Genomic DNA, 25,936 nt, shown 5'->3' on the forward strand with positions numbered 1-25,936 from the left:
GGGTGAAAGTGTCCGGACTGGAGGGGGGTGAAAGTGTCCGGACTGGAGGGGGGTGAAAGTGTCCAGAGTGGAAGGGGGGGGTGAAAGTGTCCAGAGTGGAAGGGTGGTGAAAGTGTCCATACTGGAAGGGGGGTGAAAGTGTCCAGACTGGAGGGGGGTGAAAGTGTCCGTACTGGAAGGGTGGTGAAAGTGTCCGTACTGGAAGGGGGGTGAAAGTGTACAGAGTGGAAGGGGGGTGAAAGTGTCCGTACTGGAAGGGGGGTGAAAGTGTCCGGACTGGAAGTAGGGTGAAAGTGTCCGGACTGAAGGGGGGTGAAAGTGTCCGTACTGGAGGGGGGTGAAAGTGTCCGGACTGGAAGGGGGTGAAAGTGTCCGGAGTGGAAGGGTGGTGAAAGTGTCCGGAGTGGAAGGGTGGTGAAAGTGTCCGGACTGGAAGGGGGGTGAAAGTGTCCAGACTGGAAGGGTGGGGAAAGTGGTCACCAAAGATCCATTATCTCCTGCGCTCAAAGACTCAGATCAAACAGGTGTTAGTGACAAGCAGCGTGTTGTGTGTTCATCCGCTGGTGATCAGAGGTTGTGCAGCGCTATCATGAAGCTGGGGAAGCTTAATAAAACTGTAGAAGAAGATGAAAGAAAGAGCGCACAAACCTTGCGCATTACCTCAATAAATAGTGACTAATTTTATTAATAAGGAGATATACTCACAAAGTGATGGTATAACAGGCAAAAGTAACCATAATCCAAACAGGGTTACAGGTAAATCGAAAAGGGGGGGGGGGATGAAGGCTAAAGCGTTTCGAAGGGTGCTCCCTTCTTCATCAGAGCTGATAAAAAAACAAATGCATATACAAATACAAATTCCCCTCAAACTATTTACATGAATCATGATGGTATAACAGGTGGTGATACTGTTAGATGAGCATAGCCATACACATGAAAATACTCATGGTAATACGTATAGTAATAATAATAATGTCAGAAATCTCATACAGAAAAGTTGTATATATAGAAAACATGTACAAAAAAAATAAATAAAAAAGGAAAAACGTTTTTTATATATAGAGAGAATCCATAGAATAAACATGTATACATATATATGTAAATGCAAAAGCACAATTGCTATTTAAAATTTAAAAACAGGATGCGTTCATTTTATTATGTGTAGTATAAAATAGTGTATGTTATTATAAAAGATACCTGGGTTGAGCAGATAGAAACTTCAGTATGGCAGAGTTCCCATGGCCAGGAGATATTCAGCCACTGAGTGTCAGTATTACAGCAGTTCAGCCTGTTTAGTGTGGCTGGCGATTACAGTAATGGCTTAAATACTGTAGGCCGCCTGCAGGTGGCAGTGGAACGCACTCTGCCTTTTAATAATTTAGCCTGCAATTGATAAAGCTGTCACTAGATGGCGCTGTTCCTATACGTAAGGCTGATTTGTGAACTGTGGGCACCTTCTGCCTTTCAAGTATTTATTTATGTACTGTTTATGGTCCTTTATTAACTAAATATAAATCTCCTAAGGTCCAGTGGGTTCTTGTTTATTTTTCAGCCCTTTGATCTCTCTTTGCTGTACGGGATGTTGTGTCAGAGACTTCCTGCTTCATGATCCTGTTTAATATGACCCCTGGAACGCACAGCACATGCGCAGTAGTGCTTATTACCCTGCGTGTGTTCCACTGCCACCTGCAGGCGGCCTACAGTATTTAAGCCATTACTTTAACTGCTTGCCGCCCTGCCACTGTATATATACGTGTGCAGGGCGGCAGTAGAGCGCAAAAGCACGTTTTAAAACGTGCTCCGCGCTCCTGACACATTTGCATGTAGGGGGCGCGCGCGCTCCCGCCGACCCGCGGGTGACACGATTCGATCCAGGAGGGATCAATCATTAGATTTCAGCCAGTGATTTCTGGCTGAAATCACATGATCGCTCCCTGTCCTATCCTGTCCTGTGTTGACATTTACACAGGGCAGGATATGATGTCATTCTTCTCTGCCTGGACACATTCCGTTCCAGACAGAGAAGAAGACACAGTAAAAGTGAGTAAAACAGCACACATTTACAGTTAGAACACTCTAGGACACATTTAACCCCCTGATCGCCCCCCCCCCCCAGTTAACCCCTTCACTGCCCTGTCACCAGCATCACTGATCAGTGAACCAATTTTTACTGATCACTGTATCAGTGTCACTGGCGACTTCCGATAGTGTTAGCGCCCCTCCCAGATAGCGCCAGATTGCCCGCCAGTACACCAGTAATCCCGTTTAACCCCCTGATCGCCCCCCCCAGTTAACCCCTTCGCTGCCCTGTCACCAGTGTCACTGATAAGTGAACCAATTTTTACTGATCACTGTATCAGTGTCGCTGGCGACTTCTGATAGTGTTAGCGCCCCTCCCAGATAGCACCAGATTGCCTGCTAGTACACCAGTAATCCCATTTAACCCCTTAATCTCCCCCCCCAGTTAACCTCTTCACTGCCCTGTCACCAGTGTCACTGATCAGTGAACCAATTTTTACTGATCACTGTATCAGTGTCACTGGCGACTTCCGATAGTGTTAGCGCCCCTCCCAGATAGCGCCAGATTGCCCGCCAGTACACCAGTAATCCCGTTTAACCCCCTGATCGCCCCCCCCAGTTAACCCCTTCGCTGCCCTGTCACCAGTGTCACTGATAAGTGAACCAATTTTTACTGATCACTGTATCAGTGTCGCTGGCGACTTCTGATAGTGTTAGCGCCCCTCCCAGATAGCACCAGATTGCCTGCTAGTACACCAGTAATCCCATTTAACCCCTTAATCTCCCCCCCCAGTTAACCTCTTCACTGCCCTGTCACCAGTGTCACTGATCAGTGAACCAATTTTTACTGATCACTGTATCAGTGTCGCTGGCGACTTCCGATAGTGCTAGCGCCCCTCCAGATAGCGCCAGATTACCCGCCAGTACACCAGTAATCCCATTTAACCCCTTGATCGCCCCCCCCCCCCAGTTAACTCCTTCTCTGCCCTGTCACCAGTGTCACTGATCAGTGAACCAATTTTTACTGATCACTGTATCAGTGTTGCTGGCGACTTCCGATAGTGTTAGCGCCCCTCCCAGATAGCGCCAGATTGCCCGCTAGTACACCAGTAATCCCATTCAACCCCTTAATCTCCCTCCCCCCCCCGTTAACCCTTTCACTGCCCTGTCACCAGTGTCACTGATCAGTGAACCGATTTTTACTTATCACTGTAAAAGTGTCGCTGGCGACTTCCGATAGTGTTAGCGCCCCTCCCAGATAGCGCCAGATTGCCCGCTAGTACACCAGTAATCCCATTTAACCCCTTAACCTCCCCCCCCAGTTAACCCCTTCACTGCCCTGTCACCAATGTCACTGATCAGTGAACCGATTTTTACTGATCACTGTATCAGTGTCGCTGGCGACTTCCGATAGTGTTAGCGCCCCTCCCAGATAGCGCCAGATTGCCCGCTAATACACCAGTAATCCCGTCTAACCCCTTGATCGTCCCCCCCCCCTGAGTTGACCCCCTCACTGCCTTGTCACCAGTGTCATTGATCAGTGAACAGATTTTTACTGATCACTGTATCAGTATCGCTGGCGACTTCCGATAGTGTTAGCGCCCCTCCCAGATAGCGCCAGTTTGCCCGCTAGTGCACCAGAAATCCCATTTAACCCCTTGATCGCCCCCCTCTCCCCCCCAGTTAACCCCTTCACTGCCCTGTCACCAGTATCATTGATTACAGTGAACAGATTTTTACTGATCACTGTATTAGTGTCACTGGTGACTTCCGATAGTGTTAGCACCCCTCCTAGATAGCGCCAGTTTGCCCGCTAATGCACGGGATTTTTTTTACCAAAAACATGTAGCAGAATACATTTTGGCTTAAATTTATGACTAACTTTGAGTTTACGATATATTTTTTATAGCTGAAAGTAGAAAATATTGTTTTTTTTCAAAATTTTCGTTTTCTTTTGATTATAGCGCAAAAAATAAAAAGCGCACAGGTGATAAAATACCACCAAAAGAAAGCTCCATTTGTGTGAAAAAAAGGACGTAAATTTCGTTTGGGTACAGCATTGTATGACCTGCAATTATCATTTGAATTAGTGCAGTGCTGTATAGCAAAAAAAGGCATAAATTACAGTATCTATACCATAGTTTGTAGACGCTATAACTTTCACACAAAGCAATCAATATACACTTATTGGGATTTTTTTTACCAAAAACATGTAGCAGAATACATTTTGGCTTAAATTTATGACGAACTTTGAGTTTACGATATATTTTTTATAGCTGAAAGTAGAAAATATTGTTTTTTTTAAAAGTTTTGTTGTTTTTTTTTTATAGCGCAAAAAATAAAAAGCGCACAGGTGATCAAATACCACCAAAAGAAAGCTCTATTTGTGTGAATAAAAGGACGTAAATTTTGTTTGGGTACAGCATTGCATGACCGCGCAATTATCATTTGAATTAGTGCAGCGCCAAACAGCAAAAAAAGGCCTGGTCATTAAGGGGGGTAAATCCTCTGGAGCTAAAGTGGTTAATCGCCAGCCACACTAAACAGGCTGAACTGCTGTAATACTGACACTTAGTGGCTGAATATCTCCTGGCCATGGGAACTCTGCCATACTGAAGTTTCTATCTGCTCAACCCAGGTATCTTTTATAATAACATACACTATTTTATACTACACATAATAAAATGAACGCATCCTGTTTTTAAATTTTAAGTAGCAATTGTGCTTTTGCATTTACATATATATGTATACATGTTTATTCTATGGATTCTCTCTATATATAAAAAACGTTTTTCCTTTTTATTTATTTATTTATTTTGTACATGTTTTCTATATATACACCTTTTCTGTATGAGATTTTTGACATTATTATTATTACTATACGTATTACCATGAGTATTTTCATGTGTATGGCTATGCTCATCTAACAGTATCACCACCTGTTATACCATCATGATTCATGTAAATAGTTTGAGGGGAATTTGTATTTGTATATGCATTTGTTTTTTTATCAGCTCTGATGAAGAAGGGAGCACCCTTCGAAACGCGTTAGCCTTCACCCCCCCCCCTTTTCGATTTACCTGTAACCCTGTTTGGATTATGGTTACTTTTGCCTGTTATACCATCACTTTGTGAGTATATCTCCTTATTAATAAAATTAGTCACTATTTATTGAGGTAATGCGCAAGGTTTGTGCGCTCTCTTTCATCTTCTTCTACAGGGTGGTGAAAGTGTCCGGACTGGAAGGGGGGTGAAAGTGTCCGGACTGGAAGGGGGGTGAAAGTGTCCAGACTGGAAGGGGGGTGAAAGTGTCCAGACTGGAAGGGGGGTGAAAGTGTCCAGACTGGAAGGGGGGTGAAAGTGTCCAGACTGGAAGGGGGGTGAAAGTGTCCAGACTGGAAGGGGGGTGAAAGTGTCCAGACTGGAAGGGGGGTGAAAGTGTCCAGACACGAAGGGGGGTGAAAGTGTCCAGACACGAAGGGGGGTGAAAGTGTCCAGACTGGAAGGGGGGTGAAAGTGTCCAGACTGGAAGGGGGGTGAAAGTGTCCGGAGTGAAAGGGGGGTGAAAGTGTCCGGAGTGAAAGGGGGGTGAAAGTGTCCGGAGTGAAAGGGGGGTGAAAGTGTCCGGAGTGAAAGGGGGTGAAAGTGTCCGGAGTGAAAGGGGGTGAAAGTGTCCGGAGTGAAAGGGTGGTGAAAGTGTCCGGACTGAAAGGGGGGTGAAATGTCCGGACTGGAAGGGGGGTGAAATGTCCGGACTGGAAGGGGGGTGAAATGTCCGGACTGGAAGGGGGGTGAAATGTCCGGACTGGAAGGGGGGTGAAATGTCCGGACTGGAAGGGGGGTGAAAGTGTCCGGAGTGAAAGGGGGTGAAAGTGTCCGGACTGGAAGGGGGGTGAAAGTGTCCGGACTGGAAGGGGGGTGAAAGTGTCCGGACTGGAAGGGGGGTGAAAGTGTCCGGACTGGAAGGGGGGTGAAAGTGTCCGGAGTGAAAGGGGGTGAAACTGTCCGGAGTGAAAGGGGGTGAAAGTGTCTGGACTGGAAGGGGGGTGAAAGTGTCCGCACTGAAAGGGTGGTGAAAGTGTCCGGACTGGAAGGGGGGTGAAAGTGTCCGGACTGAAAGGGGGGTGAAAGTGTCCGGACTGGAAGGGGGGTGTCAGGGCTCCCAGGTGTGACCAGAGGTGTGTGACTGATGCAGGGAAACGCAGACTTCAGATATGTGATAAACAATACAATTTATTAACACTAACCATACAAACATAAACGCAGTGCAATACTAAACATAATACAGTGCAACCAAACCAAACCAAACCACCCACAGATAACAGTACATACAAGCAAGCGTCGTCAGGCAGGCCGGGTCAATATCAATTGGGCAGGTAGGTACAGGGGGAGCAAGCAGAGAATGGTCGGGGTCACAGGCCAGGTTCAGCAGGTAGCAAGCAGCGTAGTACAGAGGGTCAGGCAGAGGGATGGTCAGGGTCACAAGCCAGAGATCAAAACAGGTAACAAGCAGCGTAGTACAGAGGGTCAGGCAGAGGGACAGAAACAGGATGCAGGACAGATACAGGGCCCAGGACAAACACAACACCAAGGCAGAGTCTGTGGGTCTGGCCATCCCTTAAATACCCCAGCATCATCAGTTCCAGGTGTTAGCTGGCTGAAAGGTTGAGTCTCTGATTGCTGGGAGCACCCGCTGGCCAGCCCTGGTACTGCAGATCAAAAGGCAGGTGAGTCCCACCATTGCTGGCCAGTCCATTCCTAACAGGGGGTGAAAGTGTCCGGACTGGAAGGGGGGTGAAAGTATCCGGACTGGAAGGGGGGTGAAAGTGTCTGGAGTGAAAGAGGGTGAAAGTGTCCGGACTGGAAGGGTGGTGAAAGTGTCCAGACTGGAAGGGGGGTGAAAGTGTCTGGACTGGAAGGGGGGTGAAAGTGTCCAGACTGGAAGTGGTAATGGTGTATGTAGAGCCTGATTCTCGTTCCCGGGGATGTCCGGAGATGAAGATGAGTATCTTTCTTCCTATTGCCAGGGTGGGGGGTGGTAGTGGAAGGCTCTCCCAGGTGGGGGGCAGGGGTGTTGTTGGTCAATGTCAGGCTTTCTCCACGAGAGGGACAAGAGGGGGGTTGGTGTTAGTCGGTGTCCGTTGGTCGAACGATGTTTGTGTTGCCTAGGGCAGCACAAAACCTAAATACAACCACTGGGTGGGTGGCCTTCTTCACTACATATAATGCCCCGGCGATTTGACGACAATTCACACTATCAGCCGATGTAAATGGAGGAGCTAACGACTATAAAGGTTTCCTGACACCAACAATGGGGTTATGTAACTAGGACAGGATGGTGCCACTTTCACACACCCACATCCTGCTCTTGGACAATCCACATTTCCACGTTCCATAGCACTTGTCACGTACCTGATGGGAGACTGAATTGACGAGGTCGGCCTCACTTGTGTCACTAACCCTGACCCCGCTGAGGTTGGAACAGAGGGAGTCTAGGGACCAGGGGGACAAGAGCGCCAGTGGTTGTTGCTTGCGGCTCTTGCAGATGATGACCTTGATAGGCTGAGTATCCCCTGATTTGGGCACCGTAGAGATAGACCAGGCAGGTTCAGTGGATTGCCAGATGTGCAGCAGAGCAAGGTAGGTAGCAAGGACACAGGACTGGAGCAGAGTCATAGGCTAGCCAGGGTCATAAGAGTCGGGCAGCGCGGTACAGAATCAGAAGGAGAAGCCAAAGTCAGGAGCCAGGAGTAGGAGAGCAATCGGAGTTGGGTCAGGAACAAGCCGGGTCAGCAACAAAGGAATTGTACAGGAAGAAGCAGGACACGGGGGAGCTGAAGACCAGTCAGCACTGAATCTGAGCAGAGGCACTCCTTAAATGGCTCGTCTGGCGCCAATCTTCGCCGTGCGTGTGCATGCATGTGAACGCGCATTCCTGCGCGCCTGCGCACAATCGGCAATTCTTCTGCAGAATCTCCTTTGCGCATGCCCGTTCCCAATCGCGATTCTTCATGCCGGAAATCCCTCACACCACTCTTACAGACCGCTAAAAAGATCCTTGGTGTCCTGCCATTGGCTCTTCAAATAGGCATTGGGTCCAGAACTATTCAGGCACCATCAGATTCAGCCACAATTTAACCATTAGCCGCCCGGCCAATGGCCGTTTGGCGGCTTCAGAAGTGTCTCTCCGTTCCGGGTACACGCCATTTGGCGCAGCAGTGCGATCTGTCACCGGCCGTGCACCTCGGACACGGCCGATGACAGATCCGAGTACCGGCTCCCATTGCTGGTACCATGTGACCTGCTGTGACCAATCACAGCAGGTCACATGACAGTTGTATACAATGGAAGGCTTCATTCATGATGCCATCCATTGTATACTAGTGCCTAGCTGTGAATGGTCACAGCTAATCACATGCACATGTCATGTGATTAGCTGTGACCAAATTACAGCTAAGCACAAAAAAAAAAAAAAAAAAAAAAAGCTGAATGAATCGATTTCATTTAGGTAAATGCTTGCTTATAGCAAAGTAATTCTTTGCTATAAGCAAATTGTGTAAAAAAAAAAAAAAAAAATACTGATCACTTCCCCAAAGTAGTACAATGTTACTATGGTAACATTGTACTACTTTGGTCATAGTAAAATATGAAAAAAAAATCTTAAAAAAATTAAAAAAATGTAATAAAAAATTAAATATAATAAAAAAATAAAAAAAATAAAAAAATATATATATATTTTTTTTTCATACTGTCACCAGTCAGTGTCCCTGTTCACCGCCATGCCAGTTATATGATGACGCTGTACTGCACTGGTGACAGTATGTAAAAAAAAAAAATAGTGAAAATAATTTTTTAAATTTTTTCATTTTCCGAAAAATTATGACAAAAAAATACAACTTCAAAAAACTCGCCATGCCTCTTATGAAGTACGTCGGACTGTCTACTCTGCAAAAAGGGGTCATTTGGGGGATATCTGTACTGTTCTGACATTCTTGGACCTCAAGAAATTAGATTGGCTGTCAGTACTTCAGGATTGATCAATATTCAGATCTATACCATAGTTTGTGAACTCTATAACTTTCCTACAAACTAAAAAATACATCCTAATTTGGGTTATTTTCACCAAAGACATGTAGCAGAATACATCTCGGCCTAAATTTATGAAGAACAATTATTTATTTGTAAACTTTTATAACAGAAACAAAGAAAAATGTGTTTTTTTTTCAAAATTTTTGGTCTTTTTTTGTTAATTTAGCAAAAAATAAAAACCCCAGCGGTGATTAAACACCACCAAAAGAAAGCTCTAATTGTGTGAAGAAAATGATAAAATTTTTGTTTGGGTACAATGTTGTATGACTGCGCAATTGTTATTCAAAGTGTGAGAGCGCTGAAACCTGAAAAATGGCCTGGGCAGGAAGGTGTAAAATTGCACGGTATTGAATTGGTTAAAGGACCCTTAACTTCTGGAGGACCCCCCAGGGTTCCATGGAACACTGGTTGAGAATGGAAGGTCTTGGAACCGAAGAAGTGGTTTTGTCGCGGTGGAGTATAATGAGGGTGGGGGAGGAGAGAGTAGTCTGAATTGGGTCATGTGGCGCCCATACGGGCCATGGCGGGGATTAATGAGGGTGGGGGAGGGGAGAGTAGTCTGAATTGGGTCGTGTGGCGCACCCACAAGCCGTGGCAGAGTGTAATAAAGGTGGGGTTGGGGATAGTCTGAATCGGGTCGTGTGGTACCCCCACGCAGTAAAATTCTGGTGAGGGAAGGAGAGAGCAGTCTGAATTGGGTTCTGCAGCACCCACACAAGCCACTCTCATCTCACACATTAGACTTGCTCTGCCAGCCATGAGTCTCCTATTCCCAACGTTCAACATGACGACATCTGCTGGGTGGGGTCAGAACCGAGGGGGGGCCCCATGAGCTGGGATCCGCACACCTTGATTCCCCAAGCACTAACCCAGCTTCGCTTGCGGTGTCATGTGCTGGATGCAACCTGGAATGTTTGGAGACTAACTCACCCATGAGGGGTTGGGTGACGCCCTGGGAGGGCAGTGACTGGCTTGCTCAAGTCTAAGACCTATTCCCAAGGTGTGGCATTGATGCAGCTCCCAAGCAGGAGTGACATATACGGCACCTCAGTAGTGAGCTTCCTTCACCTTATTGCTATAGTCTACCTTGGTCTTTATAAACTGCTCCAGGATCTGTGAGGGTCAGGTCACGGAGAGCCCATCCATCTCAATCCCTTTATTCCTAGACGTGTCTGCTCTGATGTATGTGTAGATGTATACCTACACCGAATACCGTACATTACATTACAATAACATTACATTACACACAACCGCTCAGCCCTCATCCCCGGATCACACACCGACATACCCACAATCCTTTGCGACATTTATGTAAATGAGGGGCGGGGACTTTGCCATCTACCACTCAAAAAGGGGAGTGGCTGCAGCAAATGGGGCGGGGCTTCATGGCACGGGGCGGGGCTTCAGAGCATGGGGGCGGGGCGGTAAAGCCTTGGGGCTGCATCCCTATTTCCTCCCATTGAACTTTTTAGGGGGCGTGGTTTTCAGATTCATAAATGTGGGGGCGTTGTACCTATCTAAATGAGGGCGGGGAAAGGACCAAAACTCCGCTTAGGGCAGTGTTTCTCAACTCCAGTCCTCATGGACCCCCAACAGGTCATGTTTTCAGGATTTCCATTATTTTGCACAGGTGATTTGATCAGTTTCACTGCCTTAGTAATTACCACAGCTGTTTCATCTGAGGGAAATCCTGAAAACATGACCTGTTGGGGGTCCATGAGGACTGGAGTTGAGAAACACTGGCTTAGGGGGAGAAGTATGGTGTAGAACTCTTCGAGGGGGTGGAGAAGAGGCGGGGTCAGAATCCTCATCCGCCGTGATGGAAGGGGCGGGTCTCCACCTAGGGGAGGAGAACAGGAGGCGGATTCATAGAGGAGGCTGGGCTCTGTGGGTTGAGGACACCTGAAGGGACAGGCTGCCCTCCTTTCTACTTCCGGGTCACCTCTGTTTCCATCATGGCGACGCTCAGGCAGCTGTTTGCAGCGGCAGAGGTGAGACTCACACCGGCGTCTGAATGGAAGTAGTGTTGGAAGATGGTTGCTCGCAGTTTTCCGACGTCTGTGAGGAAATAAGTGTTGAAAGAGGTGTAGTAAGATGGCAGCCAGCAGGCGTTTGGCGTCTGAGAGGAAGTATTTTTGGAAGAGGTGTAGGGAATGGTGAAATATCCGTTATTACTGATTATTAGCTGTGTGGGCTTATCATGAGAATAGGGGGAGCGGATTCCGCTCAGGACCAGCCTCAGAGTCCAGTGTGTATGTGTAGAGCGGCCTCAGCACTGCGATAGCCACATCCTGCTGCCACGTTTTGTCCCGCCCATCGCGCCTCTGTGACTAAGCCCCCGATAGATGGGTTGAAATGCATTGTGGGGGGGGGGGTGGCTAGCGCGGTGCTGAGAGCACTCTACACATACATGTTGGACTCTGGGACTGGTCCTGAGCGGCCTCTGCACTCTCTCATCCTAGGTACTGGAGCGGATTAAGGGCGCTGCCCATGTCTGAGGGGTGATCTAGCTTGCATATCTGGCCTCAGAGTGGCGCTATCAAGCCTCACATATGGTGTGCTTGTCAATGTTATATGAAATAAAATGATTATTATTTTTCACATTTCAAAAGTCCGGATGTACATAATCTGTAAAGTCCTCTTCCTTTAACCAGTTCGGCTCCAGAGCAATTTGTTTTATTTTTCACATACATGTAAAAATCTTAAGTTTTGGCAATAAAATGACTTAAAGTGGAGTTCCACTCACTCTGTAATAAAATAAGTCAGCAGCTACAAAAACTGTAGCTGCTGACTTTTAAAAAACAGCCACTCATCTGTCCCACGATCCCGAGTTGCCCCCGCCACAGCCCATTTCACGGCCGGCCTGTATTCCAGGCACTGGCATCTTCAGTGTCGGCACCCAGCTCTGACAGCATGTGGCTTCACAGCCGGGTACCCACTGTGCATGCGCTTCCTGACTGGCCCGTCATCTTTGGGGAACTGTCACGTGTCCCACAAGACTTGGGGGTAGGACAACTTTCGCTTCTGATTGCCTAGGCTATCGCAGCGGAAGTGGGAGCAGGTACCTGTCAAAATTGGGTACCCGCTCCCTTTTGGGTGGACCTCCGCTTTAATTTCCCCAGAACCTTATATATTTTTTGACAGCAGAGGTCCTGTAGAATAAAAAAAAGTGACAGTTGCAAATTTTTATGTCACATGATATTTGTGTAACTGTTTATTAAATGCAAATTTTCAGAAACAAATATCGCAAAATGAATTTTAGTGCAAAAACACACAATTGAATACCCATTTTTGGTTAAATTATAAAAGATGAGGTTTCATCTAGCAAATAGATAGCAAACATTCCATGTCTTAAAATTGCCCGCACCCGCGACATCGCCAAAAGCTACGGGAACCAAAAATCACCATACGTGACGCTTTAAAAGCCTTTACAGTTTAAAATGAATTAGGAGTTCTGGTGCTAGAAGTGTTGTTTTCACTCTTACATTCGCTGCGATATGTCACACGTGTGGTTCGACCGCAGTTTAGATACCTGTGCACAACATGAGCTTGTGTTTGCGCAGGTGTGCGTGGCAGTGAGGGGTCATGACAATTTTTTTTTTTATTTGTTTGAATGTGTTTTATTATAATTTAATTTTTTTTCAAACTTTTTTATTTTTACTTGATTGCTATTGAAAGAGGTTAATAAAACCCTATTTGATAGCATTGGGCAGGTGACAGGTACTCTTTATGGAGGTATTAAGTCTGTAATAGACTCCAATGTCCTCCTTCACATTGTCTAACTAAACACAGATCGGCTTGGTTTGATTTGTCCCCTGGCTGTAGCAGCCAGGAAATGGTGCGTTTGAAACCGGAAGGTGGGGGGTCATAATGTTATGGCTGATTTCTGTATACATCCATCAGTTATCCCTTCCCCTATTCTATATATACACTGCTCAAAAACATTATAGGAACACTTTTTAATCAGAGTATAGCCTCAAGTCATTTAAACTCCTAGGACATTGATCTGGTCAGGTAAGTAGCAGAGAAGGTTGTTAATCAGTTTCAGCTGATCTGTAGTATCTGTCCATTTGAAAGTTGTTTCTCTGGAGGAAAAAAAAAATCCCTTTCTGATGCTTGCATTCTTTGCTGTGTTAATGGTGCAGCCAGCCACATAACTGACTGCACATACTTCAGTTTCATTTTATTTTTTCTATTTTACTTTACCATTTTCAGTCTGTTCTTTATTATTTTAGTGTATGATAATCTGTTCTGGTCTGCATGGATCTTTAATGCGATATCTGTATCATAGACTCTAACTTTCTTTTCTTTAATTCCCTCCGTTGAAGACAAGTAACTTTGTTATTTTATTGTAGAATATTAATATTTTACTGGATTTTCAGATGTTAAAAAAAAAAAAAAAAATGTCATTTAAGATTTATTTGCGTAAGACCACAATGTTCTCTGTCTGAGTTTCATTGCACATGATTGTGTTAAAGGCATTTGTATTTTTTTTATTATTTGAAAAGGAGTGAATAATTACCTTTAAAAAAAAAAAAGTATGGTCCTCCTGTGTATTTCTTCACTTTTGGCAAACTATTACGTGTCAATTATGTTAAAGGTTCCAGCACTTGGCATGGCATTGTAGAATTGCTAAAGAAGGAGTTCAAATGAACCTTAAAGCACCTTGACCATGTGACAAGGTGACATTGTTTCTGGACAGGGAATTTTCTGAACCTTTTTATGCTTGCTTTAACTTCACGTCTTCCCAGTTAAGCGAGATGTCATTAAATCGCCCTTATGACAGCTCTTGGGCCTATCGATTGGCTCTTAGGCCCTGGCACCATCACAGGGGAGCAGGCCACATTCTCCTTTATACCTGGATGTGCTGGGTATTTTCTCTAGCTGTAGAGAAGCAAGGAGCTATGAGGGAGTGCAGATAAGGTGAATATATGGGGGGTTGGAGGGATGCCTTTTCCACAGACGTCAAATTGGCCTACATAGGTGACTAATTTTAGCCCTTCCCTACTTTATTCAAAATGAACGTTTTGGCTTTAGGTATACTGTAAAATAAGTATCATGACATGTGAAGACTACCATCGCTGTCTCCCCGAGAGGCAATCGGATGTTCCCTGGATCAACTTTACCTATAAATGTTAGTATCCAGTTATATTCTGTGTATCCAAGAAAGAATCCAAGACTTTCCTACAGCAATCCACTTAGCTGGCCAGAACCAACTCTTGAGGGAGTCTATTCCACATTTTAGCAGCTCTTACTGTGAAGAAACCTTTCTGTGTGTGGAGATTCAATTTCTTTTCCTCCAGATGTAAAGAGCGCCCCCTTGTCCTCTTTGATGACCTCAGGGTTCACTATATGAACCACTGATGTATTTATACATGGAGATCATATCCCCCTTATGTATTATACATGGAGATCATAACCCCCCTTATGTATTATACATGGAGATCATACCCCCCTTATGTATTACACATGGAGATCATACCCCCCCCTTATGTATTACACATGGAGATCATATCCCCCCTTATGTATTACACATGGAGATCATATCCCCCTTATGTATTATACATGGAGATCATAACCCCCCTTATGTATTATACATGGAGATCATACCCCCCTTATGTATTACACATGGAGATCATACCCCCCTTATGTATTATACATGGAGATCATACCCCCCCTTATGTATTACACATGGAGATCATATCCCCCCTTATGTATTACACATGGAGATCATATCCCCCCTTATGTATTACACATGGAGATCATATCCCCCCTTATGTATTACACATGGAGATCATATCCCCCCTTATGTATTATACATGGAGATCATATCCCCCCTTATGTATTATACATGGTGATCATATCCACACTGCCAAATGGAAAATGGATATCCCAGAACAGTGGTCTTCAAACTGCAGCCAAAGGCCAAATGTGGCCCTTTGCATACCTGTATACGGCCCTTGGGGTACTATTCCTCACACTGACATGAGGCACTCTTCTTCCAACTGACACCAACAATGGGGCAATCATTTCTTCACTAATACTAACAGTGGGGCACTATTCCTCCCACTGACACCAATGATGGGGCACTAAGCCACCCACTGAGACACAGAGTGGGACACTGTTGAACCCACTGACACCAACGATGGGGGAATTCATATTTCCCCTAATACCAAAGACGGGACATTACATTTACTCCCACTGATGCCAGGACATTTTTTTTTAAATCACTTTGGCCACATTCTGGAAACCCTAAAGTCTGAAGCACAGTAAACTGTTCCTTTGTTTAGAAAGTTTGGAGACCCCTGCCCTAGAACCAGTCATGACATAAATTTCCAAAATGGCTCTCACTTCTATTTGCACAGTATTTTATGACTAAAAGCCTGGACAGCTGAAGCTACCTGCCTCGCTTGTATGCCTTTTTAAGGGAGGACGTTTTCTGGTCACTCATTTGACAAGTTCAAATACACAGTCGGGTCTGCCTCTCTGTTTTACAGGCGGACCTGTTCGAGCCATGCATTGCCCTCTATGGAGGAGCAGCGGATGTAAACGGCACATGTCTACACCTGCTTGCTTCTGATCCTATCTGCTAAAAAGGGATGGGGATCAGAAGACAGTCGGGTGTAAATGGACAAATGATCCATTTACATCCAACAACCCATAGCGGAAAGAGGACTGTCATCTGCCTACTCAATGGGGATCTGCAGACCAGATCCCCGCTGAGTAAGCGGATCTGCTGACAGGCCTGCCCCTTGGGAAAGGGGTCTAAAAGAGGCCATAGGAGGAAAAGCCCTTTCACAATGTAAGACTTCAAAACCCTTAGAGGCCATCTCTAAATGAAGAGTGCATCATTATTTTTTCAGACCTTATGTTGATGTAGGACTAGGAATACAGTCCACCAAATCTACCCCAAAGCCCTCTGCATGTTGAGGGGGCACCTTCACTTTTAATAGTGGGGGAACAAGGGGAAAATCTGGCATCAGCAGACATTCAAGATACCTACCTACACATTCCCATTTACCCAACTCAGAGCTTTATGTGCTTCGCAATAGGAGACAAAACACTTCCAATTTGTCCCAGTGCCACTCGGTCTATTTCTGCCTCCAGAGCGTTCACAAAGGTTCTTGGCCTCTGGTTTATATGTTTTCCACATTTTACCAGGTGGATGTGCAGGCTTCTGCTGGTGTAGTCTTTGGCCATGGGATTCTCTCTGCAACACTCTAATTTGGGTCTTTGTTAGATCTGTTGGCTTTGTTGTTGCTCATCCCTCTGTTTCATTGCTTTGGAACATCCCAGGGTTTATGAATTTCCTGCTTGTGCTCTGTATTGTACAATTAAGATAAGAATTCTGAATTGCCTGTAAATTCCATATCTTGGAGCCAGGGTGAATAAAAATCAATGGTTTAAAAAAAAAACCATGAAATAAAAGCATTTGAGCAGTTCTCAAGCTATGTGTGATTAAAGTGTTACTGAACCCATAACCGTATAATCAGTCTGTATATGCAGTAAAGCATGCTTGTTAAACTCACTGTGGAACCTATGGGGTTAATTCTCTGCATTGTGTAAAAAGGCTGTTTCATCCTGAGTTCTCTGCTCCTCCTCTTGTTCAAATGCCCACGCTGATAAGACAGACTGAACCCATAGCCCTTCTGCACATGCTCTGTTTAATGTGCATTTCTAGAGAGGTTTTTTTTTTTCTTGGGAGAGTGCATGTGATTAGCACAGGGCCAATCAGCACTATCCAGACAGGTCAGGGATTCTGCATCCTTCTAGAGCAGACTGAAAACTCCTAAAAGCTTTAACTACTGTAGTGCTCTGCTGAAATCACAAGACTGCTCTAACTGCTGATGAGAAAAGGTATTTAGTTTATATTTACTAACTTAATTTCATTTCTATGTTCAAAGTACTGTGAGAGCAGATATAGTGAATGCAGGGTCCGGGGTTTAGTAACACTTTAACCAATTAATCTAATATCGGTTCTGATATCGCTGTTTTACTAACCTGACAGCTTATTACTCTAAAAAGGTTTGCAAATAATAAAGATTCTAACTACCAGCAAGAATGAGTCGGATTTCTTACATTTAAAGAGCACCTGTCATTTTAGATCTATCATGGCAGCACCTGTTAGTGGGCATCCACTCACCTGCTGCCACCACGTCCCTCACATTGGCCCTGATTTACTAAGACTTGAGTCTACCAGCAGACTCTGAACATTCAGGCAGATTCAATTAAATCAGTTAAGATCTGTCAGTCTTCTGAGAGGCGTCTAGCAATCTCATTGAGAAACGTCTACTTTCCCCTTAGTAAATGTGGAATCACGTCTGGCACATTTTTAGGTGCAATACCGGATATGTTCGCAAGATGGCGCACAACCAGGGGCTTTGGCGGTTTTCTGTTTGCATATGAGAATACTTAGAATGTAAAATAAAAAGTACACCTATATTATAATTTTTTATTTTTTTTGCTGTTTCTCCAAAATGATCAGACAACTAATGCATTTACTAATGAATGTCATACATTCTATTTTCAAATGGAAAACTCCTGCATGGAGTTTGCATGTTCTCCCTGTGCTTGCATGGGTTTCCTCCTAGCACTCCAGTTTCCTCCCACACTCCAAAGACATGCTGGTAGGTGAATTGATTCCTGTCTAAATCTGAACTAGTATGTGTGAATGTGAGTTAGGGACCTTAGATTGTACACTCCTTGAGGGCTAGGGACTCATGTGAATGTACAATATATGTGTAAAGCACTGTGTAAATTGACAGCACTATATAAGTACCTGAAATAAATTATTGCACTTTTTGGATTTTACATGTGTTTATGATTGATAACATGCATTTATAGTGCTGCACTATTACTTTAACATCTTTCTATTCTGGGACTGTTGCCAATACCCTGAGTGCTAGCTGCTACCTTCATATCTATACCTAGATTTATATTTATCTTGTGTAATACCATTTTAGTAGTCTATATCATTTGACCAGCGCTCACTTTATCATTTTTAAACAATGTAACTATTCTACATTGGAGCTCAAACTCTATCTCCCACAGTGGCTTAGTGGTTAGAACTCAGAATTTACAGCACTTGGGTCATGGGTTCTAATCCCAGTTTGCATGCTTTCCCTGTATGGATGTGTTTCTGCCAACACTCCAAAGACATGCTGTTAGGTTAATTGGGCCTAGTACATGGTTGAGTTTCTGCCCTTAGATTATAAACTCCTTGACATTTATGAATGTTAACAAACTGGAGATACATTTTCTGGGTTGTGTCAGTGACAGTAATATTGATCAATCAATTAAGATTTTGCCTAATGTCTAGAAAGCGGAAAGGGGGTGAAACTTACCTGCGTCCTGTTCTTCTGACAAGTTGGAAATGTGCAAGTTTCATGCTGTGTATATTTCATTGTAACTTTTTTTTATCTTCTTTTTAACCTGTCTCCTTATAAAACTTGACCCCCTCCCCCACCCTATCATCACCTGTCCCATATGCAAAGTTGACCACGCTACATTGTTTATGCACAGAACTGTACTGGAACGCATTGAAACACCCTTGAATGTACTAAAACGCACATGTCCCTAATTAAATTGAATAAAAATAAAGTAGTAAAAACTAACTGGAAGGGATACAAAAATGCAATGCAACGTGTCCAAAACGCATCCAAAATGTACTGGAACACACTAAACATGCATGCCAAAAGGGCATGCAAAAACGCATCAGGAACCCATCTAGACTATGTTTCTATAGTGTGAACTGGCCCTTAGGACTTGTTCACACCATTGGTGGTGCAGAAACGCATGCAAGAACACACATTTTCCAGCACAGCAAAGAAATGTAATGCCCTTTGCAGATGTGCGCAGATACCATGATGAAAACGTAATTGCACCTACACACGTCTATTACAAACAGACCCATTCACAGCCACCAAAACGCATGGCACCACACTACTGTGCGGTTAGGTGCAACACACTTTTAAAATAATACGCCTGCACACTCCAAGGGTCTCCTTCTTGTTTTGGGGGATTCAAATGTTACTTTGGATTCCGCATTGGATAGGCGCTGCGCACGGGGGGCGGCCCCTTCTCATGACTTGGTGCTGGAGGAACGTATGCGCTCTCTCCTGCGGACAGCGGGCCTGGCGGACGTCTGGAGGGAGCTTCACCCAACGGAACGCGACTTTACATTCTATTCCAGTCCTCATGATAGTTTTTTAGAATTGATCATATATTTATGCAGGTTCAGCAGCTTCCCTTGGTCAGGCGGATAACTATTCCCTCCTCGCCTTGGTCGGATCATGATCCCTTGGTACTTCTCCTTGCCCTCTCTGGGTCAGAACGGCGCCCTTTTCATTGGCGCATCAATGATTCTTTATTGACCACTCAGGCTACCTGCCAACAAATAGAATTTTTTTGACAAACATACTTCACGGAAAACGCGGGATCAGTCTCCTCGGCAGTGCCCCTATGGGAGGCGCATAAGGCCACGGTGCGGGGTCATGTTGTACAGCTGGCGACGGTCCAGAAGCGGGAGCGCCGACTTTTGGAGCTTCATTCTCTCCTGGCCTCTGCGGATGCGCGTTGGAAGTCATCTTCATCCGCGGCCCATAAATGCGCTCGGGACGCTCTGGCGACAGAGTTGGACCTACTTGCCTCTGCGTTGGACCAAACACAAATTTTATTCCTGTGCTAATAAGCCGGGCCCGATGCTGGCCAGGAAACTCAATTCTGTGGGGAAACCCCATAAACCGATTCAACTGCGACTTCCTACAGGTGGCTGTACTTCTAATCCCCAACAGATTGTTTCCCATTTCTCAGACTTCCTTTCGCACCTCTACGCTAAACCAGATCCCTTCCCCGTGGCTTAAGCAGAGGCATTCTTTCAAGATCTCCGACTTATCCGGCAAGATCCTTAGTTTTCGCATCAATAAATATTTGCGTAGCCTGGTTAATAGTTAATAAAAACCATTGAAATAGAAAAAAATACGCCTGCAGTATTTCTGCATGTTCCCACACGTTAGGCAGCCCATTGAAATTAATGAGCTGAGGACAAAAAAAAGTAAAAAATGCCCCATTCACACAGGTCCCCTGTCCTGTACAGCATGAATGAGGGGGTTGTTCATGTGGCTGGAGCCACCTGTTACACTATGGGGACACAGCAGCTGTATGAACACAGGTTTTAATCTGACAGGTGTGAAGGCGTGGGGAAGTGGCCCTGAGAAAAGAGAAATCTTGATAGTGTAGTATTTTTATTCAAGAGATTGGTAAAAACAATTTGATAATGTGCTCTTGCCACGAAACGCGTTAGGGATAAGGATACCAATCATACCACTTGCTACCGACATGGTCCATGCATGTGACTGTCGGCCATCTTTTTGGATTCTGTGAATCAGCTTCGTTGGATTTTATTATGTAAGTGTGGTACCTGTTTTTACCAATCTCTTGAATAAAAATACTACACTATCAAGATTTCTCTTTTGGGTCTTATTACTGAGTCCCTAAGGTGATCTCCTGATATGAAAGCACACCACCCCTGGCGATAGATGATATAAGGCAAATTTGTGTTAATGTAAAGAGGCGCACTCCCCCTGGTGGTAGGAGACGGCAAGAGCGGTGCACAGTTGTTCCTGAGGGCTCTACGCTGAGGACCATTGGGCTGTGACCAGGAGTAGGTCATTATACTCCAATGCGCTTTGTCTTGCGCTATCTGGTTAGTGCATTTTACAGCTATTCTCCTATCACAGAAGTCACGGATTTGATTGATACTCGGATGTACCCCTAGACCTAATGACTCTAACATCCCTATCACTATATGCACTTTGATTGGTCGGATGAATCTGTACCATTTACCCGACCACTGTTTACATTAATTGATGTACGCTATACCTGGTGCATGTCGCACTTTTAATGCATTTCCTTCTATTACTGCTGTACATATGTAAATGTTCCTACTATACACTTAAGCGCTGCATTTTTTGCTTTATTTTATTCTCTATGAAGAGGTTACACGAGGTTTACCTTTATGCTAGCGGCTTGAATTTGTTAGATCCAGCGCTCGTTTTTATTCTATTTTACCATGTGATAGGGGTTGTTTAATCATTTATTGCACATATTAGTATTTATCGCAGAGTAAAATATATGTGTATATTTGATAATATACACATAATTTGGTCACATTTTTTTGCAAGTATCACTTTAAGTGTGATTTATGAAATGTATTTATGAAAATGATTTGAGTGGTTTTGTATGTATTTATTATATAAGTTTTGATAATTTATTAAGACCTAGGATCACATAGGTTTGACAGTATATATTGGCGCACATTGTTGCATTTTAAAATAACTTTATTATAAGGTTATGGTATATAGCATTTCACTACTGTCCTCCACATGTTATGCCCCCCCCAACAATGTCACTGTCCTCTCCATGTCAGTGTCCCCCCATTGTCACTGTCCTCCCCATGTCATGGCCCCCCTTCAATGTCACTATCCTCCCCATGTCACTGCCCCCCCCAATGTCACTGTCCTCCCCATGTCAGTGCCCACCCCCCCATGTCACTGTCTTCCCCATGTAATGGCTCACCCCAATGCCACTGTCCTCCCCATGTCACTGCTCCCCCCCACATTACTGTCCTTCCCATGTCACTGCCTCCCAATGTCACTGCACCCCCACATGTCACTGTCCTCCCCATGTCATGCCCCCCCAATGTCACTGTCCTCTCCATGTCAGTGCCCCCCCATTGTCACTGTCCTCCCCATATCATGGCCCCCCTTCAATGTCACTGTCCTCCCCATGTCACTGCCCCCCCCCCCCCAATGTCACTGACCTCCCCCATGTCACTGTCCTCCCCATGTAATGGCTCACCCCAATGCCACTGTCCTCCCCATGTCACTGCTCCCCCCCACATTACTGTCCTTCCCATGTCACTGCCCCCCACATTACTGCACCCCCAATGTCACTGCACCCCCACATGTCACTGTCCTCCCCATGTCATGCCCCCAATGTCACTGTCCTCTCCATGTCAGTGCCCCCCCATTGTCACTGTCCTCCCCATATCATGGCCCCCCTTCAATGTCACTGTCCTCCCCATGTCATGGCCCACCCCAATGCCACTGACCTCCCTCATGTCACTGTCCTCCCCATGTCAGTGCCCCCCCATGTCATGGCCCACCCCAATGCCACTGTCCGCCCCATGTCACTGCCCCCCCAATGTCACTGTCCTCCCCATGTCACTGCCCCCCCATGTCACTGTCCTCTCCATGTCATGGCCCTCACCAATGTCACTGTCCTCCCCATGTCACTGCCCTCCAAATGTCACTGTCCTCCCCATGTGAGGTCCCCCATGTCACTGTCCTCTCCATGTCAGTGCCCCCCCTCATGTCACTGACCTCCCCCATGTCACTGTCCTCCCCATGTCACTGCCCCCCCAATGTCACTGTCCTCCCCCCATGTCAGCCCCCCCCAGGTCAATGCCCCCCCACGTCACTGTCCTCCCTTTGTCACTGACCCCCCATGTCACTGTCCTCCACATGTCATGCCCCCACATGTCACTGCACCCCCACATGTTATGCCCCCCTACGTCATTGAACCCCCTCACATGTCAGTGGCCTCCCCATGTCATGAAACCCCTCTCGTGTCACTGTCCTCCCCATGTCACGCCCCCCTGTCCTCCCCCCACATGTCACTGTCCTCCCCATGTCATCCACCCCTTCATGTCACTGCCCTCCCACATGTCACTGTCCTCTGCATGTCATGCTCCCCCCCATGTCACTGCCCCCCCCATGTTACTTCCCCCTCTCATGTCACTGTCCTCCCCATGTCACTGACCCCCCCATGTCACTTCCCCCTCTCAAGTCACTGTCCTCCCCATGTCACTGACCCCCCCCCAAAAATCACTGTCCTCCCCAAGTCACGGCCCCCCACATGTCACTGTCCTCCCCATGTCACTTCCCCCTCTCATGTCACTGACCCCACCACATGTCACTGTCCTCCCCATGTCACGCCCCCCCCCGTCCTCCGCCCACATATCACTGTCCTACCCATGTCACGCCCCCATCCTCCCCCACATGTCACTGTCCTCCCCATGTCATTCACCCCCCCTCATGTCACTGGCCCCCCACATGTCACTGTCCTCCATGTCATGCTCCCACCCATGTCACTGCCCCCCCACACATGTTATGGCCCCCCCATGTCACTGATCCCCCACACATGTTATGGCCCCCCCATGTCACTGATCCCCCCCCATGTCACTGTCCTCCCCACATGTGACTGTAATCCCCATGTCACAACCCCCCCTCCACAATGTAACTGTCCTTTCTCCGATCCTTGATGCTCCCCAATACGTAGCTTAGAACCATCTTGCGGGAGCATCGTCGGCGCCTAGTGATCCGAGGGATCAGCTTCAGCAGTGCGTGTAAGTGTAATATAGCCTAAAAGGGATTGACTGTGGCAGCTCTGTGCTACAGACCGCGATCGGCTTCTTATGCCTAAAACCGGGACATGCGCAGTTGCTTCATGGGAGACAGATCTTGCTGCTAGACCGGCTCTCAGGCAGCTGTTTGCAGCGGCAGAGGTGAGACTCTGGTGTGGTAGATGGTGAATAGGGCGGTGCCCCCTCACTGCCCCTCCATTCTGTGTACACAGAGCCTTCTCCTGGCGGAAGCACCATGTTCCCAGTGAAGGCGGAGCTCCTCATGCAGGGTATACTCTGTGACCTCTCACTAATCCCTCTCTCTCTGTCTCTAGAGATGTGTCTGGGGCTCCCCCTTCCTCCGGAGACCCCTGTCCTCCTCCGCGGTCCTCCTACAAACTGCGAACAGTCAGGTGAGTGCACCGTACTGCGGGGGCGGAGCCCTGACACCTATAACCACCCCCCCACTCCCTCCTCACTGGCTGGGATTGACAGAAGCTGGAGCCACCACTGTCAGTGAGCCAATGAGCAGGGAGAGAGCCACAGCTCTTGTGCACATCGTTGGATTGAGATCAGGCTCAGGTATGTATAAGGGGTGGGGGGGAGCTGAGCATTGAAATTTTTTTACCTTAATACAGAGACTGCATTAGGGTACAAAAAAACTTTGGCATTTACAACCACTTTAAAGAATGATTTGTGTGGCTCCATCCACTCTTCTGAGATGAGGAATAAACCTCTTATTTTGGGATATTTTGGGAGACACGTGAATACCTTCTGTTCTAAGAAAGACTTACTATGCTACACATAGTGGAGGGATTTTTGATTCATTTAGAACTTTCTCTCAATTACCTTCATGATAATACTTTCCTAGTGTGTATATGAAACCCAAATACCAAAATACAGAACACCAAGCAAATAAAAATAGGACATTTATGTAAAAGTCACTTTCAGATAAATGTTACAACATTGACTCAAGTTTTAGCAATGTAATCATTCTGTACTCAGCTCTTGAAAACTATGGGCAGCTGGGGTTCTGCCACCCAAAACAACTTTATGGGCCACCCGACAGGGGTGATAGTGGTGATTCATAGACTAATAGGCTGATAGCAAAGATGACACAGGAAGCTGAAAACCTTAACTAGAAAATAGTGGTGTCACCAGCTCACCAGCCTGGCTATGGATTCTATGGGTCACTAGACTGGCTGAACAAAAGTACACTTATACCTTTGGTAGGTAAAGTGCTGTTTGTTTATTTATTACATATATACAGTATATAGCGCCGACAATTTAGGCAGCACTTTACATATTAATTGTACATTTACATCAGTCCCTGCCCTCAATCTTACAATCTAAGGTTACAAACTCACATTCATTAAATTAAAGTGTTACTAAACCCAGGACCCTGTATACACTATATCTGCTCTCCCACAGTACACACAACATGGAAGTACAAATAGTTTAGTAAATATAAACTGCTAAATACCTTTCCTCATCAGCAGTTAGGTTAGTCTTGTGACTTCTATCAGTGTCCAGCTGAGCATGGGTTAAAGCTTGTAGGAGTTTTCATTTTGCTCCAGGAGGATGCAGAACCCCTAACCTCTGTCTGGACAGTGCTGATTGGCCCTTTGCTGATCACATGCACTCTCTAAGAAAAAAAAGAAAACCTCTCTAGCAATACACAGAAAACTGAGCATGTGTCAGGAATGGACTTGCCAATAGTGGTGGGACTCACCTGCCTTGTGGGCTGCAGTACCAGGGCTGGCCAGGGGGTGCTCTCAACAACCAGAGGTTCACTTCGGCAATTAACCATCACCTGAGGCTGATTGCAGGTGGTGTATTTAAGGGATGGCCAGACCTGCAGTCTGTGCCTTGGTGTGTGGTTTTCCATGGGCCCCTGTATCTTGTAACCTGCATTCCTGTTCCTGTTTCTGCCTGACTTGTTGTCGACCCTGCCTGATCCTGACTTCTCCTGTTTTGATCCCTGGCTTGTGACCCTGACCATTCTCTCCACCTGCTCCTCCTGTACCTACCTGCCCGATAGTTATCGACCCGGCCTGCCTGACTACGTTGTGCTCTATATGTGTATGTACCTGTGTATCTGTATCAGTTTAGGTTTGGGTTTGTTTCACCTTGTTGTATGTATTTGTGTTAGCTTGGGGTTTGGTGCACTGCGTTTATGTTTGTATTGTTAGTCTTTAATAAATTGTCTTATTTATACCATATCTGGAGCCTGCGTTTCCCTGTGTCAGTCCACACACTTCTGGTCACACCTGCATCCCTGACAGCATGTGTAGAATGACTCCAAACCTCTGTTCTGTTAGGAGATATTTAGGGGACAATGGAAGAAGGGGAGGATTAGACAGGAGAGGATCAGAGAATTAACCCCTTATGTTCCACAGTGACTATAACAAGCATGCTTTACTG

The 25,936-nt window shown here is 45.9% G+C and overlaps 1 pseudogene; it reads right to left on the bottom strand.

Annotated features, from left to right (window-relative positions):
* Positions 1 to 9,781: 9,781 nt before the first annotated feature.
* LOC149463616 (Nuclear RNase P) lies at positions 9,782 to 10,177 on the bottom strand (annotated as a pseudogene).
* Between the last annotated feature and the right edge of the window lie 15,759 nt (positions 10,178 to 25,936).

The sequence above is a fragment of the Staurois parvus genome, unplaced genomic scaffold, assembly GCF_062004578.1.
Source record: "Staurois parvus isolate SC_StPar_1 unplaced genomic scaffold, SC_StPar_1.0 ptg000154l, whole genome shotgun sequence".
NCBI lineage: Eukaryota > Metazoa > Chordata > Amphibia > Anura > Ranidae > Staurois > Staurois parvus.